The following is a 20,567-nucleotide window of genomic DNA, read 5'->3' as shown; positions in this document are numbered from 1 at the left end:
AATTTGTTTTATTTTACGAAGGGTAACAGGAGAAAATGGACCCCAAAAGTTGTTGTACAATTTGTCCTGAGTACGCCGATACCCCATATGTGGGGGTAAACCACTGCTTGGGCGCATGGCAGAGCTCGGAAGGGAAGGAGCGCCGTTTGACTTTTCAATGCAAAATCGATTTGAATTGAGATAGGATGCCATGTTGCGTTTGGAGAGCCCCTGATGTGCATAAACATTGAAACCCCCCCACTAGTGACACCATTTTGGAAAGTAGACCCCCTAAGGAACTTATCTACAAGTCTGGTGAGCACTTTGACCCACCAAGTGCTTCACAGAAGTTTATAATGCAGAGACGTAAAAATAAAATGTGAAAGCTTTCAACCCCGCTGATACCCCATATGTTAGGGCAAACCCCTGTTTGGGCGCACGGGAGAGCTCGGAAGAGAAGGAGCACTGTTTTACTTTTTCAACGCATAATTGGCTGGAATTGAGATCGGACGCCATGTCGCGTTTGGAGAGCCCTTGATGTGCCTAACCAGTGGAAGCCCCCAATTCTAACTGAAACCCTAACCCAAACACACCCCTAACCCTAATCCCAACTCTACCCATAACCCTAACCACACCCCTAACCCCAACCACAACCGTAAATGTAATTCAAACCCTAACTTTAGCCCCAACCCTAGCCCCAATGGGAAAATGGAAATAAATCCATTTTTTTATTTTATTTTCCCTAACTAAGGGGGTCATGAAGGGGTGTTTGATTTACTATTTATAGCTGTTTTTTTAGCGGATTTTTATGATTGGCAGCTGTCACACACTAAAAGATGCTTTTTATTGCAAAAATAGTTTTTGCGTCTCCATATTTTGAGAGCTATAATTTTTCCATATTTTGGTCCACAGAGTCATGTGAGGTCTTGTTTTTTGTTTGACGAGTTGACGTATTTATTAGTACTATTTTAGGGCACGTGAAATTTTTTGATCGCTTTTTATTCCTATTTTTGTGAGTCAGAATGACCAAAAACCAGCTATTCATGAATTTCTTTTGGGGGGGCGTTTATACCGTTCCATATTTGGTAAAATTGATAAAGCAGTTCTATTCTTCGGGTCAGTACGATTACAGCGATACTTCATTTATATCATTTTTTTTATGTTTTGGCACTTTTATACTATTACTATATATACTATTAAACAATTTTATATAAAAAATAATTATTTTTGCATCGCTTTATTCTGAGGACTATAACTTTTTTTTATTTTTTCGCTCATGACGCTGTATGGCAGCTCTTTTTTTGTGGGGCAAGATGACGTTTTTAGTGGTACCATAGTTATTTATATCCGTCCTTTTGATCGCGTGGTGTTCCACTTTTTGTTCACCGGTATGATGATAAAGCGTTGTTTTTTGCCTCGTGTGTTTTTTTTTTTTTTTACGGTGTTCACTGAAGGCTTTAACTAGTGGGACAGTTTTATAGGTCGGCTCGTTACGGACGCGGCGATACTAAATATGTGTACTTTAATTGTTTTTGTTTAGATAAAGAAATGTATTTATTGGGGGGGAAAAAAAAAAATATATATATATGTGTATATATGTGTATATATGTATATGTGTGTGTGCATATGTTTGGTTTTTTTTTTACTTTTTTTACTTTGTCCCAGGGTGGGACATCATGTTATAGTGTCAGATCGCTGTTCTGACACTTTGCACAGCACTGTCAGGTCAGCGATCTGACAGGCGGTGCTGCAGGTTTGCCGGCAACTGCTATCAGAAGGCACTTGCAAGCCACCTCCCTGCAGGACCCTGAAGGAGCCCCGTGGCCATTTTGGATCTGGGGCCTGCAGGGAGGAGACGGGTCTCAGGGAAACACGCAGGGACCCAACCCCCCCCCAAGCGATGCTTCCCTGTGCTGCCGGAACTCTGCGATCATGTTTGATCGCAGTGTTCCGGGGGTTAATGTGCCGGAAGCGGTCCGTGACTGCACTACAGTGCCGGGTGTCAGCTGTAATAATCAGCTGACACCCGGCGGTGATGGGCTCCTCTCCTCCCTTGAGCGCGGCTGATCACCCATAACATACTATCCCGTCCCTGGGAATTAAGTCCCAGGTCACCTCGACTGGATAGGACGTCATATGGCAGAAAGGGGTTAAAAGTGGTTTTCCCCAAGACAGCAGTGAGGCACACAGTGTGCATGGCAGTTAGACTTCCAGTCCTGCAATTTCTGTGAGTCGTTTCACACTTTTTTTTTTTTTTTCTTTAGACCAGCCCGCGCACCAGCATAACCGAGTACGAGTCTGGCATGTTGTAAGCGACTGGAGACAATGGTGCAGGAGTATCTCAAGCTCAATATCCGTGCCATCAGGGGGTGTTTGGGCCATTTTGCATTTTGGTCTTAAGTGGCCTGAGTTCGCCTGTCACTCCTTGGAGGTTTTGTCATGCTTGGCAGCCAGCATTCTGTCAGAAGGTGTCATCAGCGCTGCTGATGGTGTCCTGACAGATAAGCACATCTGGCTATCTCCTGAAACTGAGACCTCCTAACTTTCATCAAGATGAACAAGTCATGGATCTCCAATTACTATTGCACCCCAGTCGCAGACTAGGCGATGATGCCGTTTTTAGTGTGCTGCATTGATCTTGCGTTATTGTACTCTGTGACACCTTTGTCGCGGCTTCTGTGCCTGCTGGTGCTGATGTTAAAAAACATGTTTTTGAAATGTGGGGACTCCAAGTTTGGTCTCCATTTTAGTGGTTACCTGTAACAGTAGGGCTCCCAGACCGGCAGGCCTGCACTTAACTTCGGTCAACTACCAGTGTTACTATCCTTAAATATTTCTAACAATAGTAGCCTATGAAGCTGATATTTGTGCCACCTGAGTGGCTGAGCATAAAAGCAGTTTGAGGCTACTTTCACACTAGCGTCGTGCACTACACGTCGCTATGCGTCGTTTTGTAGAAAAAACGCATCCTGCAAAAGTGCTTGCAGGATGCTTTGTTTCTCCATAGACTTGCATTAGCGACGCACTGCCACACATCGCAACCGTCGTGCGACGGATGCGTCGGTCCGTCGCCACCAAAAAACGTTGCATGTAACTTTTTTGGTGCGTCGATACCGTGTTTTCTGACCGCGCATGCGCGGCCGGAACTCCGCCCCCGCCTCCCCGCACCTCACAATGGGGCAGCGGATGCGTTGAAAAACAGCATCCGCTGCCCCTGTTGTGCGGCGCATTCACTGCTAGCGTCGGTACGTCGCAACGACGCAATTCGTCGTGCGCCGTATGACGCTAGTGTGAAAGTAGCCTTAGCTGTTGCATGAGGCATCGGGGCTCCCAGCACAGGAGGCCTACAACGATCCCTCACTCACGTTTTTTTTAATTCAAATCTGTAAATGCTGGCCCAGACCCTGTTACCTCATGCATGGCCCATGGTTGATTACTGCTGTGCCATTATCACATTTCTACTATGGGTCAATTGATAGGACTTTTCCTGTTGTTTGCCCCTAAGTTTGGGAAATGTTTGAACTCCAAGTTGGGTCTCCTTCATGTATGTTGCCTGAATTTGGCAGGTCTCTCAGAGCACCAGGCATACACCTGTCACTCATCCACCTGATGCTGATCAATGCTGGTCCAAGCTCCGTCTCATGCATCCATGCAATTATACAATTTTTTCTCTGGGTCAATTTATGCCACTTTTCCTGGTATCTGCCCCTTATTTGTGTTGTTTGGGAAGCTTTTTGCCCCCTCCCCTTAAGGTGTTGCCTATGCTTTTTGGTTGTGGCTACCATTGAATGCAATAGTGTTGGGTATGTTTGCTGAACCTCGACAGGGTTTGCTCAGCTAAACTGAAGACCTCTGTGCTTGTCTTAACAGTACTCATATAGAAACCAGCCTGTGGCAGGAGTTAATAGGAGTTCATGATTTTTGCTATATACTGCCACAGTTATTTGCAGTATATAGTACAAGCGATTATACGCAAGTACATATTTGGTATCTCCTCGTTTGGAACGACTGGACATAAAACTGTCCCACTAGTTAACCCCTTTAGTGCACACCATAAAAAAAGCAAAATACAATGCTATATCATCATATCGCCCAACAAAAAGTGGAATAAAAGGCTATCAAAAAGACTAATGTAAATAAACATGGTACCGCTGAAAACGTCATCTTGTCCCGCAAAAAACAAGCCGCAATACAGCTCCACCAGCGGAAAAATAGTCATATCTCTCAGAATAAAGTCATGCAAAATAATTTTATTCTCTAAAATAGTTTTTGTTGTGTAAAAGCACCAAAACATAAACTATATAAATGTGGTATCACTGTAATCGTACTGACCCGAAGAATAAAACTGCCATATCAATTTTAACATGCGGAACAACAAAAAAAAAATCCTGAATTGCTGTTTTTTTGTTTATTCTCCCTCCCAAAAATCGGAATACAAAGCGATCAAAAAATGTCATGCCTGAAAATGGTACCAATAAAAACATCAACTCTTTCCGCAAAATACATGCCTTCACATGACTCTGTGGGCCGAAATATGGAAACATTATAGCTCTCAAAATATGGTGATGCAAAAACAACTTTTTGCAATAAAAAGCGTCTTTAATGTGTGACAGCTGCCAAACATAAAAACCCGATTATAAATCTGGTATCGCAATAATCGCACCAACTGAAGAATACCGTATATACTAGAGTATGAGCCGAGGCACCTAATTTTGCCACGGAAAACTGGGTAAGCTTATTGACTCGAGTATAAGCCTGGTATGCATTGTCCTCTCATCCCTGTCCTGCTCTGTGTGGCTCCCCCGGTCCCGTCATTGTATGCATGGCTCCCCCAATCCCCTCGTATGTGTGGCCCCGTCATATGCATGGCTCCCCCATCATATGCGTCTCTCCTGGTCTTCTCGTATGCGTGGCTCCCCTGTCCTCCCCATAATATGCGTGGCTCCCCCATCATGTGTCTCTCCCTGTCCCCTCGTATGCGTGGCTCTCTCATCATACTCGCCCTCCTCGGTCCGTTGCTGCACGTCCCTGCATCTCCGTTGTCCCGGCGCGGCACTGGCAGCTCTCCTGTGCTCAGCGGTCATGTGGTGCCGCTCATTAAGGTGATGAAAATGTGCTCCACCCCTATGCGAGTGGAGATGTGTCCATGTTAATCACCTTAATAAGCGGTAGCACGTGACTGCTGAGCACAGGAAGTGCTGCAGGCGCCGGTGGCCGGAACGAGATGCAGTGTCGGCACCGAGGGCGCACAGGTAGGTAAGTATGATGTGTGCGCAGGCTCCTGGCACCTGCTGCTCCGCCCCCCTCCCCTGCCTGCTTTCTGTACCGTGACTCGTGTATAAGCCGAGGGGGGCGTTTTCAGCTCAAAAAATGTGCTGAAAAACTCGGCTTATATACGAGTATATACGGTAGTTGTCTAATTGCTTATACTGCATGACAAGCGGCGTAAAAAAATAAATAAAACCAAATTTTCACCTGCCGTTTTGTTCATTCTGCCTCCCTAAGATCACAGTAAGGCTTGGTGCACATTTATCCTGCACTCTGCGCTGAGCACTTACATCGGGGTTTTCATGTAAATCTCTGAAATTGGTGATTAAGATGAAACCTTTGACAGAAGATTCCCTATAATGAGCCAGATAGAAGCACTATTGACACCGTCTGACCTGTGATCCAGCGGTGTCCATCTTTTTAGGATTGCATAAAAGTGCCGTTGGCCACATTTTTGTGCTCTTCTGAAAAAGACACCTCTGAAGAGAGACCAGATGGAGTCCAGAGTAACTCGGCTGCTTCATTATAGTGAATGGATCCCTCGGGGGTTTCATTTGAATCACGTCACTCGGAGATTTAGATGAAAACCCCAATGTAAGTGCTCAGCATAGAGCGCCCGGACAACTGTGTTCCCAATAAAAGCTTCAACTCATTCCACAAAAATGCAAGCCCCACTCAGGTGTGTCATCTGTTAATGGAAATATAGGGGCTTCCACATTACTGGTAGTACAAAGGTGTTGGAATAGCTAAATGGCTCCTCTCAAAATTCAGCAAATTCTGCGCTCCCAAATCCAAATGCACCCCCTTCCCTTCTGAGCCCCAGTGCGTGTAGTTTGTCTAAACCACATATTGTACCCACGTGTTTGGCATTTCTGAAGTAATGAGAGCCCGCCTAACTTACGGGTCCATGTCTCCCGAAGCACAGGCTGGGTAATAACGTACTGGTGACTGCAACGGGCAGTTTGCAATTTTCACTCGGCAACATCCACTGCTGCTTGTTTCTGAAAAACAGCCAAGGAGTCAAAATTGTCACTACATCTATAAATAAATTCTCAAAGGGATATAATTTCCAAAATGGGGTCACTTAAAGGGGGATTCTTCTTGTCTAGCAATTTGGGGCTCTGTATATGGAGTCCACAAACTATAATAGGAAAATCTCTGCTCCAGGAGGCAAATAGTGCTCCGTCCCTCTTGAGTCTCTCCGTATGGTTAAGCGGTACTGTACAGCCATTGGGTATTGCCAGTAGAAATTGCGGGACAAATTATGGTGTCATTTTTATCCACTTGTGTGAAAATGTAAAATCTGGGGCTAAAACCAATTTTTTGTGGTAAAAACGTAATTATTTTTTCTTCACTGACCAATTGTATAAAATTGTGACACACCCGTGGTGTCAATATGATCACTGTCCCCCTAGATGAATTCATTGGGGAGTGTAGTCTGTAAAATGGGGCCACTTATGGGGGGGGGGGGGGTTCTGTTCTGGCACCTGAGGGGCTCTGCCAGTGTGCCATGGCACCCTCACACCATTCCAGCAAAAGTCTGAACTCCAATATGGCACCTCTTACCTTCCTTCATTTTTACCACCAAAATTTTTGTTTTAGCCAAAGATTTTACATATTCACGTGTGTAAAAATGACACCAAAATTTGTCCCACAATTTCTACTGAACGTGGCAATACTCCATATGTGGCTGTACAGTATTACTTAGCCATACAGAGAGACTCGGGTGGAACGGAGCACTGTTGGCCTCCTGGAGAGCAGATTTTCTTAGAACAGTTTGCGGTCTCCATAAACAGAGCCCCTAATTGCTAGAAGAGCAGACCCCCCCCCCCCCCTCCTCAAGTGACCCCAATTTTGGAAACTATACACCTTGGGGAATTTATCCATGGGTGTAGTGACTATTTTGACTCATGGGTATTTTCCAGAAACAAGCAGAAATTAATGTTGCCGATCGAAAATTGCAAACTGCCGTTGTAGTGACCAGTACGCTGTAGTGACCAGTACTTTGCAGTCACCAGTATGTTATACCCAGCCCATGCTTCTGGAGGCATGCACCCCGCAAGTTAGGTGGGCTCTCATCGCTTTAGAAATGCCAAATGTGGACGCAATATGAGGTTTAGGTACCCTGTGGGCCTCAAAAGGGAATGGGGCATTTGGATTTGGGAGTGGAGAATTTGCTGAATTTCTTTGGGCAGATGAGGAGCCATTTTGCTTTTTTTGCTTTTTCGTGTGTGGTAAAATTGATAAGGCTGCTTTATTCTTCTGGTCAGTAAGATTACAGCGATACCCATTTTATATCTTTTTTTTTTTTTTTTAAGGTTTTGGCGGTTTTACACAGTAAAAACTAATTTATAGAAAAAAAAATTTTTTTGCATCGCTTAATTCTGAGAGCTATATCTTTGTTACTTTTCCGCCGATGGAGCTGTATTGTGGCTTGTTTTTTGCGGGACAAGATGCCATTTTCAGCGGTACCATGTATATTTATATCCATCTTTTTGAACGCGTTTTATTCCAAATTTTGTTTGGCAGTATAATAAAGCATTGTTTTTTGCCTCTTTTTTTTTTTTTTTGTTTGTTTTTTTTAATTTTTTTTAATCGTGCTCACTAAAGGGGTAAACTATTGGAACAAGGTTATAGGTTGGGCTTTTATTTATTTTTTTTCATACAAATATTTATAGATACTATCTTTTTTTTTTTTTTCTTTTTACAATTTTTAAAACTTTTTTTTTTTTTTTTACTTTGTGCCACTATGGGACTATAATTTTTTGCAGGCTGATCACTTGTCTAGTATGGTGATGCAGCAGCATCCCCATGCTGTACAAACTGTCAGCTCTGCACTGACGGAGAAAGTTGCTGATCATGCACTGCGCGTGATCAGCAACTTTCCTAGCTCTTGTGACCCGGATGTCATCATGACGACTTTGGGTCACCATAGCAATGATTGGGACCCCGCTTCACGTCGCAAGGTCTCCGATCCACAGGCAGAGGGGCTGTCAGCCCTCTTCCAGCTCCCGGAATGCTGCAATCACCTTCAAGCGCAACATTTAGAGAGTTAAAGTGACTGGAGCAGTGCGTGACTGCACCTGGCACTTAGTGGGGCAATCGCGATGATGTAATCTGTCCCTGGTCAGATAAACCCAGGGCACATGGACAGATTATTACGTCAGAAAGGGGTTAATGGGATAAAATACACACATCTCATTAACCACAGACCAACTTATTTTTTTTAAGTTGATTATTAAAGGGAACCTGTCAGAAGATTTTTGCTGTGTAATCTGCACACAGCATGCTGTAAGGGTGAAAACTTAGCTGCCTTTATCATCAAGCTCCTTGTTTTTGTTTTCTTGCAGTGATTGTTTTGGCACCAGGAGCTTATCATTGCTGGGACATACAGTGGGGTAAATAAGTATTTAATCCCTTGCTGATTTTGTAAGTTTGGCCACAAACATGAACATTATATTATTATAATTATAGACATGTACAGTCTATAATTTTAACGGTAGGTTAATTTTAACATTGAGAGAGAGAATATCAAAAATAAAATCCAGAAAATCACATTGTATAAATGTGTATAAATATATTTGTATTTTGCAGTGAGAAATAAGTATTTGATCCCTCTGGCAAACAAGACTTAATACTTGGTGGCAAAACCCTTGTTGGCAAGCACAAACAGTCAGACGTTTTTGTAGTTAATGATGAGGTTTGTGCACATATCAGGAGGAGTTTTGGTCCACTCCTCTTTTCAGATCATCTCTAGATCATTAAGATTTTGAGGCTGTTGCTTGGCAACTTGGAGCTTCAACTCACTCCATATATTTTCTATGAAAATAAGGTCTGTAGACTGGCTAGGCCACTCCATGACCTTAATGTGTTTCTTTTTGAGCCACTCCTTTGTTGCCTTGGCTGTTTGTTTTGGGTCATTGTCTTGCTGGAAGACCCAGCCACGACCCATTTTTAATGTCCTGCCGGAGGGAAGGAGGTTGTCACTCGGGATCTTACGGTACATGGCTCCATCCATTCTCCCATTGATGCGGTGAAGTAGTCCTGTGCCCTTAGCCGAGAAACACCCCCGAAAACATAATGTTTTCACCTCCATGCTAGACAGTGGGGACAGTGTTCTTTTGGTCATACTCGGCATTTCTCTTACTCCAAACACGGCGAGTTGAGTTAATGCCAAAGAGCTCAATTTTTGTCTCATCTGACCACAGCACCCTCTCCCAATCACTCACAGAATCATCCATGTATTCATTAGCAAACTTCAGATGGGCCTGCACATGTACCTTCTTGAGCAGGGGGATGTTGCAGGCACTGCAGGATTTTAACCCCTTAATCCCATTGGACGTACTATCCCGTCGAGGTGACCTGGGACTTAAGTCCCAGTGACGGGATAGTACGTCCAGCGCGATCAGCCGTGCTCACGGGGGGAGCGCAGCCGGTCGCCGCCGGCTGTCAGCTGATTATTACATCCGTCACGGACCACTCCCGGCACATTAACCCCCGGAACACTGCGATCAAACATGATCGCAGCTTTCCGGTGACACAGGAAAGCATTGCTCAAGGAGGGGGCTCCCTGCGTGCTTCCCCGAGACCCTCGGAGCAACACAATGTGATCACGTTGCTCCGAGGGTCTTTTACCTCCTCCTCCCTGCAGGCCCTGCATCCAAAATGGCCGCGGGGGGCCTTCCGGGTCCTTCAGGGAGGTGGCTTTCAAGTGCCTGCTCAGACCAGGCGCCGGGAAGCCTCCCTGCAGTGCCTGTCAGATCACTGATCTGACACAGTGCACTGCAAAGTGTCACATCAGCGACCTGACACCATACATTGATGTCCCGCCCTGGAACAAAGTAAAAAAGTAAAATAAAATAAAAAAAAAATTACATATGTAAAAAAAAAAGGGTTAGGGTTAGAATTTGTCTATGTGCACACGGTGCGGATTTGGCTGCGGATCCGCAGCGGATTGGCCGCTGCGGATTCTTAGCAGTTTTCAATCAGGTTTACAGTACCATGTAAACCTATGGAAAACTAAATCCTAGTTGCCCATGGTGAGGAAAATACAGCGCGGAAACGCTGTATTGTATTTTCCACAGCATGTCATTTCTTTGTGCGGATTCCGCAGCGTTTTACACCTGTTCCTCAATAGGAATCCGCAGATGAAATCCGCACAAAAAACACTGTAAATCCGCGGTAAATCCGCAGGTAAAACGCAGTGCCTTTTACCTGCGGATTTTTCAAAAATGGTGCGGAAAAATCTCACACGAATCCGCAACGTGGGTACATAGCCTTAGGGTTGGAATTAGAATTAGGGTTGGAATTAGGGCTAGGGTTTGAAATAGGGTTAAGATTAGGCTTGTGGTTAGGGTTAGGGGTGTGTTGGGGTTAGGGTTGGGGTTAGGGGTGTGTTGGGGTTAGGGTTGTGATTAGGGTTATGGCTAGAGTTGGGGTTAGGGGTGTGTTGGGGGTTAGTGTTGGAGTTAGAATTGAGGGGTTTCCACTTTTTAGGCACATCAGGGGTCTCCAAACGCAACATGGCGCCACCATTGATTCCAGCCAATCTTGCGTTCAAAAAGTCAAATGGTGCTCCATCCCTTCCGAGCCCCGACGTGTGCCCAAACAGTGGTTTACCCCCACATATGGGGTATCAGCATACTCAGGACAAACTGGACAACAACTTTTGGGGTCCAATTTCTCCTGTTACTGTTGTGAAAATAAAAAATCATTTTTCTTTCCTCAAAAATTATTTTTTAGCCCGCAATTTTTTATTTTCACAACAGTAACAGGAGAAATTGGACCCCAAAAGTTGTTGTCCAGTTTGTCCTGAGTACGCTGATACCCCATATGTGGGGTTAAACCACTGTTTGGGCACATGTCGGGGCTCGGAAGGGAAGTAGTGACTTTTGAAATGCAGACTTTGATGGAATGGTCTACGGGCATCATGTTACGTTTGCAGAGCCCCTGATGTGCCTAAACAGTAGAAACCCCCCACAAGTGACCCCATTTTGGAAACTAGACCCGCCAAGGAACTTATCTAGATGTGTGGTGAGCACTTTGAACCCCCAAGTGCTTCACAGAAGTTTACAACGCAGAGCCGTGAAAATAAAAAATCATTTTTTTCCTCAAAAATTATTTTTTAGCCTGCAATTTTTTATTTTCACGGCTCTGCGTTATAAACTTCTGTGAAGCACTTGGGGGTTTAAAGTGTCACCGCACATCTAGATTAGTTCCATGGGAGGTCTAGTTTCCAAATTGGGGTCACATGTGGGGGAGCTCCAATGTTTAGGCACACAGGGGCTCTCCAAACGCGACATGGTGTCCGCTAACGATTGGAGCTAATTTTCTCCTACGTATCATTGGGGGACACAGGACGAATGGGTGTTATGCTGCTGCCACCAGGAGGACACTAAGTTAAACACACACAAAAGATTAACTCCTCCCCTGCAGTATACACCCACGGCTGGACGATCCGGAGCCAGTTCTTACTTAGTGTCTCAGGAGGCACTTGGGTCCTCAGGACCCCACCAATTTTCTTTTTTGATTTAACGGAGAGAAGGGAGCGACAGGCAAATTTTCAGCTCTGATCTCTCCCGCACCAACAACGGGCAAGTACATGGAGCGTTCCTCCTGTATCCTTTCCCGCGACGATGGATGCCAGCCCTGGCTCACCTTTCAGTGTGGCGACGGTTCCCTAGCGTCCCGATCTCCCTCCCTCCCTCTCAGGCGACCACGGGGACTAATCATCCACCTAAGTCTCCTGGAGCCAGGGCACAGCCGGACAGTTTGACGGCGTCCGTGCAGCCGCCCACTGCATCACCACTGAATATAGCGGTTGACACATGGCGGCAGTAGCTCTCCACCCTCTCCCTATCAAGGTGAAGGTGGATGGAGCATCGGTCCCATCGCACAAGGTAAGTGCGGGGACCGACGAGCTGGCAGCAGGGGGCCCCCCTTATTCTCTTCTAATGCGGCTCTGCAGCCGCGGGGCAGCGTGCGGCTCTGCAGCCGCGGGGCAGTGTGCGGCTCTGCAGCCGCGGGGCGGCGTGCGGCTCTGCAGCTGCGGGGCAGCGGGCGGCTCTGCAGCCGCGGGGCAGCGTTATACCTCTGAGGGCGGCGGCTCCCAGGCCCGGGCCGGACTACAGCGCCCGTCTACAAGCACGCCGCCGCCCGCCCACGACACGCCCCCTCCCTGGGCGCTTCTCGTTCCCGAGAAGCGCCCTTCTCACATCTCGGCGGCCATCTTGGATCAGGAAGTGCGCTGGCGGCTCTGCAGCACCGCAGTGCACAGGACTTCAGGATCTCCCTGCCAGGCCACCGCAGGATTTTTGGTGAGACGCACTCAGTAGGACTGTCTCCCCCCCCCCTGCTAGTACGCTCATTTAATCTCAAACATGTCACAGTCTAGGCATAAACGGACTGGAAAGACCCACTCGGTTATTTTTGCTGTGTGCACCTCCTGCAAGGTATCTCTGCCCCGAGGTCACACTACCCCGCTGTGCTCCGCCTGCGTAATGCCTGCGGCACAGGATACTCCGGCCTCTGATCCGGAATGTAGCGAGCCTAGTACCCCCGCATGGGCGTCCTCCCTCGCTCGATCTGTGGCATCTTTGGAAAGGACGATACAGTCCCTCCGTGAGCCGCCCCTTACTCAGGGAACTTCCACGGAGGTTATAACGCGGTCTAAGAACCCTTCACGGTCTAGAGGTCGTACCGTTTCTAGAAGCCCTCACTCATCCAAGAAGAGGTCCAGAGTAATATCTCCGGTCCGTGATCAGCCCTCAGACTCAGAGAGCGATGTCTCTCGTCATTCATCCCCGACTCATAGCAGGGAATCCCTCCTGGACGACGCATCCGACGCGTCCTGTTCTCCAGAGTATCGTCACGATCAGGAGACCCTAGATTCTCTTATAGACTCTGTAAGTCAGACGCTACAGTTAGAGGAGGAAACCCCGTCCAAGGCGGTTCATCCCGTGTCATTCGGGCGAACCACAAAGCCTCATAAATTTTTTCCTACGCACCCTCAATTCAAGGACATTGTGGATCTCCATAGAGTCCGTCCGGATAAACGTTTCTCAGGTCAGAAGGCTATGCAATTGAAGTATCCGTTTGCACAGGACCTGACTAAGGAGTGGTCTCAGTCACCTTCCGTGGACCCGCCAGTGTCGCGGCTAGCCACCAAGGCGGTTCTATCCTCCTCTGAGGGTGCGTCCATCAAGCATCCCACCGATAGACAAATAGAACAGATGGCTCGATCGGCTTTTGAAGCCTCCTCAGCTTCTCTCTTTCCCTCTTTTGCCGCCACTTGGGTTGCAAAAGCCATGTCCCATTGGGCCGAGTCTTTGTCCTCTACAGCACTACGTGCCGACTTACCCCCAGAAATTTCTCACCTGGCAACTCAGATCGCCAGAGCGGGGGATTTTGTAGTTTCCGCATCCCTAGATGCGGCCAACTGTGCCTCACAGGCAGCGGCCAATGCTGTCACGATCCGCAGATCCCTTTGGCTCAGGGACTGGAAAGCGGACTCAGGATCCAAAAAATCCCTCACGTCTCTCCCATACCAAGGCGAACGCCTATTTGGGGATAAACTAGACAAAATCATCGCAGACTCCACAGGAGGAAAGAGCAAATTCCTTCCCCAGCAACGAACTTTTCGCCCCTTTCGCCACCAACAGGGCCGAGGCCGATATTTCCGTTTCGGCTCCAATTGGTCTAATCCCTCCTCCGCACCACCCAGCGTCGGGAGAGGTCAGCGCAAGGACAGAGCCTCCCAGCCGTCTTTCAAACCTTCTCCCACTTGGAGAGGCAGACCCAGACAACAGGGATCCCGAGGGCCCAGACCTAACAGGTCTCCACCTCAATGACTTTTGGCAAACGCCGAAGGACACCGACAGAGTAGGCGGCCGCCTACTCTTCTTTCGGGATGCGTGGCTCTCGGTAGTTCCCGACCAATGGGTCCGCGACCTAGTGTCCTTCGGTTACAAGATAGAGTTTGTCTCTCTTCCCCCATCTCGTTTCTTTCAGTCCCCTCCTCCCAGGGCAAGGGTCTGTCAGTTTTTCCAGGCCATAAGGTCGCTATGGGAAGACGGGGTCATCATCCCGGTACCTCAGAACGAGAGGTACCAAGGTTTCTATTCCAATCTTTTCATTGTACCAAAGAAGGACGGCTCAGTACGTCCAATATTAGACCTCAAGCTTCTAAACAAATACGTCCGCGTTCGTCAATTCCGTATGGAATCCCTCCGCTCGGTAATTGCCTCTCTGGAAGAGGGCGAGTTCCTTGCATCTCTAGATGTTCAAGACGCGTACCTGCACATTCCCATCCTACCGTCTCATCAGCGCTTCCTCCGCTTCGCGGTCCAGGGGCACCATTTTCAGTTTGTCGCCCTACCCTTCGGGCTGGCCACCGCTCCTCGGGTGTTCACCAAGGTCATGGCAGCTGCCGTGGCCATTCTCCATGCTCGAGGCATAGTGGTGTTGCCCTACTTGGACGACATTCTCATAAAAGGCCCCTCCTTTCGATCCTGCTCAGAGGCAGTGGACGTCACTATAAATACTTTTTTGCGTCTGGGTTGGAAAATCAACTTCAGGAAATCTTCCCCAGTCCCGGCTCAAACCATTTCCTACCTGGGAATGATCTTAGACACCTCTCAGGGTCTGGTACTCCTACCTCAGGAAAAGGTATCCACTCTACAGAGAGAAGTCCGAAAACGTACCCAACCTCGCCCTCACTCCCTACGTTTCTCCATGAGGGTACTCGGCAGGATGGTGGCAGCGATGGAGGCAGTGCCCTTTGCTGTTTTTCACCTCCGTCCCCTTCAACATGCCCTTCTAACAGTATGGGACAGGAATCCCGCCTCGCTCGACCGCCGTCTCCTGCTCCCTCGCCCAATCAGGCAGTCCCTCAGGTGGTGGACCAAGAGGTCCTCCCTGACTCGGGGGAAGTCTTTCCTTCCGGTGCACTGGCTGGTTGTCACAACGGACGCCAGTCTCTTCGGTTGGGGTGCAGTGTTCCAACGTCACTCGACTCAGGGTCGCTGGTCCCCGCAGGAATCCCAGCTGCCCATCAACATCCTAGAGATTCGGGCAATCAGACTGGCTCTCCGCCAGTTTCATCCGTTCCTTTCCGGCCGGGCGGTCAGGGTCCAGTCCGACAACGCCACTGCGGTAGCCTACATCAACCGCCAAGGCGGCACTCGCAGCAGACCGGCCATGGTCGAGGTAGCGCTCATTCTCCGCTGGGCCGAGACCAATCACTCCATACTCTCAGCAGTTTACATCCCAGGCGTGGAAAACTGGGAAGCGGATTTTCTCAGTCGCCACAGCCTCGATCCCGGAGAGTGGTCTCTCCATCCCGCAATCTTTCACCAGATATGCTCTCGATGGGGGACCCCGGACGTGGATCTAATGGCATCTCGCCTCAATTACCAGGTTCCCGTCTACATGGCCAGGTCTCACGATCCCTCAGCCTTCGGAGCCGACGCTCTTGTCCTCTCATGGCAGGGTTTCAGACTCCCATACATCTTTCCCCCAATTCCTCTTCTGGCGAAGGTAATCAGGAAGATCAAGGCAGAACGGATTCCAGTACTTCTCATCGCTCCGGACTGGCCGCGCAGGACATGGTACGCCGAGATGATACAACTGGTCTCAGACGTACCTTGGAGGTTACCGAGCCGCGCAGACCTCCTGTCTCAAGGGCCCATTTACCACCCGAACTCAGAGGCCCTGTGTTTAACGGCGTGGCCGTTGAGTCCTGGGTACTGAGGCAGAAGGGTCTGCCCCAGACGGTTATATCTACCATGCTCCGCGCACGCAAGCCTTCTTCCATGCGCATCTACCACCGCGCCTGGAAGGTATACTTCGCCTGGTGCAGGGATCGGGGACGTTCCCCCCTCCAATTTTCTATTCCTCATATTTTGGAATTCCTTCAATCAGGAGTAGACTTGGGCCTTGCCCTCAGCTCTCTTAAGGGCCAAATCTCTGCTCTCTCGATTCTTTTCCAGAGACGGATTGCAAACAGACTGCAAGTCAGGACCTTCATCCAGGGAGTTTCTCATATGGTTCCGCCTTACAAAATGCCTTTGGAACCATGGGACCTAAATCTGGTCCTCTGTGCTCTTCAGGAGCCCCCCTTTGAGCCCTTGAAAGAAGTGTCCTTGCTGTTCTTGTCGTGGAAGATTGCCTTCCTCGTAGCTGTCACATCTATTAGACGTGTCTCTGAGCTGGCAGCTCTATCTTGCAAACCTCCTTTCCTCGTGTTCCACCAGGATAAGGTAGTTCTACGGACATGTCCGACTTTTCTTCCAAAGGTCGTTTCCTCCTTCCATCTTAATGAGGAGATTGTCCTTCCCTCACTGTGCCCTGCTCCTTCTCACCGCACGGAAAGGGCTCTCCACACTCTGGACTTAGTGAGGGGTCTCAGACGTTATGTCTCCAGAACTGCGTCTCTCCGTAGGTCAGACGCCCTGTTCGTTCTTCCGGAGGGGCCACGGAGGGGCCTACCTGCTTCCAAGGCCTCCATCGCCAAGTGGATTCGTTCCGCCATCCAAGAGTCCTACCGTGTCAAGGGTCACGCCGCACCTCCGGGGAACAAAGCTCACTCTACCCGGTCAGTCGGCGCGTCCTGGGCCATCCGGCACCAGGCTTCGGCAGCACAGGTCTGCAAGGCTGCTACATGGTCCAGCCTGCATACATTCACGAGGCACTACCATGTGCACTCTCAGGCCTCGGCAGACGCGTCCGTCGGTAGGCGAATCCTACAGGCGGCAGTGACTCATCTGTAGCTCGTAGGCACGCACAGCATTTATAACTTCTTGTGCCCACCCAGGGACTGCTTTGGGACGTCCCATTCGTCCTGTGTCCCCCAATGATACGTAGGAGAAAAGGAGATTTTTGTGTACTCACCGTAAAATCTCTTTCTCCGAGTCAATCATTGGGGGACACAGCACCCTCCCTGTTAGCCTAGTTTGGCTCGTTTATTCTTTTCAGTCTGTGTTTTGACTATAACATGTTTGCTGTTATTAACTGGTTTACTCCTACTGCTTTGTTACCGAACTGGCTCCGGATCGTCCAGCCGTGGGTGTATACTGCAGGGGAGGAGTTAATCTTTTGTGTGTGTTTAACTTGGTGTCCTCCTGGTGGCAGCAGCATAACACCCATTCGTCCTGTGTCCCCCAATGATTGACTCGGAGAAAGAGATTTTACGGTGAGTACACAAAAATCTCCTTTTTCATTCAAAAAGTCAAATGGCGCTCCTTGCCGTGTGTACAAATAGTGGTTTGTGACCACATATGAGGTATCGATGTACTCGGGAGCAATTGCCCAACACATTTTAGGATCCATTTTATCCTGTTGCCCATGTGAAAATGAAAAAATTGAGGATAAAAGAAATTTTTTGTGAAAAAAAAAAAAAAGTACTTTTTCATTTTGTACGGATCAATTTGTGAAGCACCTGGGGGTTCAAAGTGCTCACTATGCCTCTAGATAAGCTCCTTTGGGGGTCTAGTTTCCAAAATGGGGTCACTTGTGGGGGAGCTCCAATGTTTAGGCACACAGGGGCTCTCCAAACGCGACATGTCCGCTAAAGATTGGAGCCAATTTTTCATTGAAGAAGTCAAATGGCACTCCTTCCCTTCCGAGCCCTGTCGTGCGCCCAAACAGTGCCCCCCCCCCCCCCCCACATATGGGGTATCTGCGTACTCAGGACAAATTGTACAATAACTTTTGGGTTCAGTTTCTTTTTTTACCCTTGGGAAAATAAAAAAACTGTTGCTAAAAGATCATTTTTTGTGTAAAAAGTTAAATGTTCATTTTTTCCTTCCATGTTGCTTCTGCTGCTGTGAAGCACCTGAAGGGTTAATAAACTTCTTGAATGTGGTTTTGAGCACCTTGAGGGGTGCAGTTTTTAGAATGGTGTTACTTTTGGGTATTTTCAGCGATATAGACCCCTCAAACTGACTGACTTCAAATGTGAGGTGGTCCCTAAAAAAAATGGTTTTGTAAATTTCGTTGTAAAAATGAGAAATCGCTGGTCAAATTTTAACCCTTATAACTTCCTAGCAAAAAAAATTGTTTCCAAAATTGTGCTGATGTAAAGTAGACATGTGGGAAATGTTATTTATTAACTATTTTGTGTCGCATAACTCTCGTTTAACAGAATAAAAATTCAAAATTTAAAAATTGCGAAATTTTCACAATTTTTGCCACATTTCCATTTTTTTCACAAACGCAAAAATTATCGACCTAAATTTACCACTAACATGAAGCCCAATATGTCACGAAAAAACACTCTCAGAACTGCTAGGATCCGTTGAAGCGTTCCTGAGTTATCTCCTAAAGGGACACTGGTCAGAATCGGAAAAAACGGCCAGGTCATTAAGGTCAAAATAGGCTGGGTCATGAAGGGGTTAAACAATGTGCTTTTCTGGATTTTATTTTTGATATTCTATCTCTCAATGGTAAAATTAACCTACCCTTAAAATTATAGACTGTTCATGTCGGTTAGTGGGCAAACTTACAAAATCAGCAAAGGATCAGATACTTATTTCCCCACTGTAGCAGCTTGTGCCTCCTGGTCTGACTCTGCCCCTTCTGTGATAAGCCGCTCAGGGTCTATAGCCATTGTATATACGGAGCCTGGTGTGGGGTGGGCTAGCTGTCTCAGAACGGTTGCACCCAGTAAACTTCCATATAGTTGGATTCCGATTCTTTGACTACATCGGGGTGCTCTCAGATGAGGTAGCAGAAACCTGCTGACTGATTCCCTTTAAAATCAGGTGTGTGGAGTCTGAGTCGGTGTCCATTTTGTTGGAGTCTGTTCAAAATAAACCGACTCCTAAAATATATGTAATAAATTGGGCACAGCAGTACAATGCAGGATGTGCTGTAAATGTTTTCATAATACTTTGGGAAAGTTATGAAATGTCCTATAAACGTCTGTTCTGTTCCTGATCTAAGGATCTCCGCTTTTAGTTGAGATCAGTCTGTGCTGCACTTTATGTACATGCTCAGTAGTGAGGCAGTGCTGTGGGGTCAGAGGTTGACTTACCGACTCCACAGCCCTCTTTAAAATCCTCATTTCATTTTTCCCCTCTAAAGTACAGTAGAAAAGAGAGAAGTGAACCAGTTTACACACACGTGCACACTTTTATATTTACAGTATTGGTGTGGCTCTTGGCACACAACTTCCCTTCATATTATGAGGTCATTCTCAGTGATGCATGTATTGTATGCCTCAATTAGGGCTTACTGAGTTGTTTTATTTGTCCATGTAATTGTTACTTTTGTCTGCTATAACGTCTGTGGCTAGTGCGCACCATGGCACAAAGTAGTCTGTTATGTGCTGCGTGCCTCTTGGTCCTCCATATTCAGATGCATCACCACCTACTCCCATACTTGGTGCTCCCAACCTGCCATTCTTGTCAGTGTCTAGTTTTCCAAAATCTTGAGGATGCATTGTCAGAGGGCACACAGCATGCGCTTTGTGGCTTTTTTTTCTTCCAGCACAGTGCCCATACTGTATGCGGGTGCACTGTAGGCGTGGTATGCTCTGTCCTCGCGTGATCCTACAATTTGGGAGTATAGCATGCAGGTCCTGTGCCAGGGCATAGTGATTACTCTGGTGGAAACATAACACCGCGCATGTTCTGCCCTCTGTTACCGTGCATGCTTGAGATTTGGGAAAACTAGACACGCTGACGAGGACGTTGTGACATGTTGGGAGGACCAAGTATGGGCATGCATCTTGGTGATTCATTAGCATAGGGAGGACTACTTAGCGCTGCAGTTCGTTCTAGCGTCACAAACTTTGAGGACAAAAGTGAGTGAGTAAACAATAAAAATAACATGTACCGAACAATTCAGCGAGCCCTATTTCGGGCACACATTACTTGCATCTCCGAAACTGACCTGACAGAATCCCTTTAAAGCATAGATCTTATTGTAATGGATAAGAGTGATAAATCTGTCCACACAGTGGCGCTGCCTGCCATCACATACATGTGCAGGCCACTGTGTTTTATAGTAAATGTCAATCCTATGCAATTATTAATTTAATTACTTGGTGTGATCATCTATTGTATGGGTTTACAGACGCTTGCTTTGTGTGGAATATTATATATTCGTATGTGTGTATATATATATATATATATATATATATATATATATATATATATATATATATATATATTCTTATACCATTATTGCACTATGTGTAGACAATAGTCGAGTCAGTTCAAGTTAGGAAAAAGGAAATTTGTCAAGGCAAATTTAATTTTAAGAGTTGTCCAAGGCTTTTTTTTAATTGGCCTTAAAGCTGGGACTTTGATAAAATAGCT

At 47.2% G+C, this 20,567-nt stretch overlaps 1 protein-coding gene across 2 annotated transcripts in view; it reads left to right on the top strand.

Moving 5' to 3' along the window:
* TFDP1 (transcription factor Dp-1) overlaps positions 1–20,567 on the top strand; it is a 129,202-nt gene that overhangs the window by 17,690 nt on the left and 90,945 nt on the right. The window lies entirely within an intron of this gene.

Source organism: Ranitomeya variabilis, chromosome 3, assembly GCF_051348905.1.
Source record: "Ranitomeya variabilis isolate aRanVar5 chromosome 3, aRanVar5.hap1, whole genome shotgun sequence".
Taxonomy (NCBI): domain Eukaryota; kingdom Metazoa; phylum Chordata; class Amphibia; order Anura; family Dendrobatidae; genus Ranitomeya; species Ranitomeya variabilis.
The sequence above is the reverse complement of the archived record's forward strand: the minus strand, read 5'-3'. Positions and strand labels throughout refer to the sequence as shown.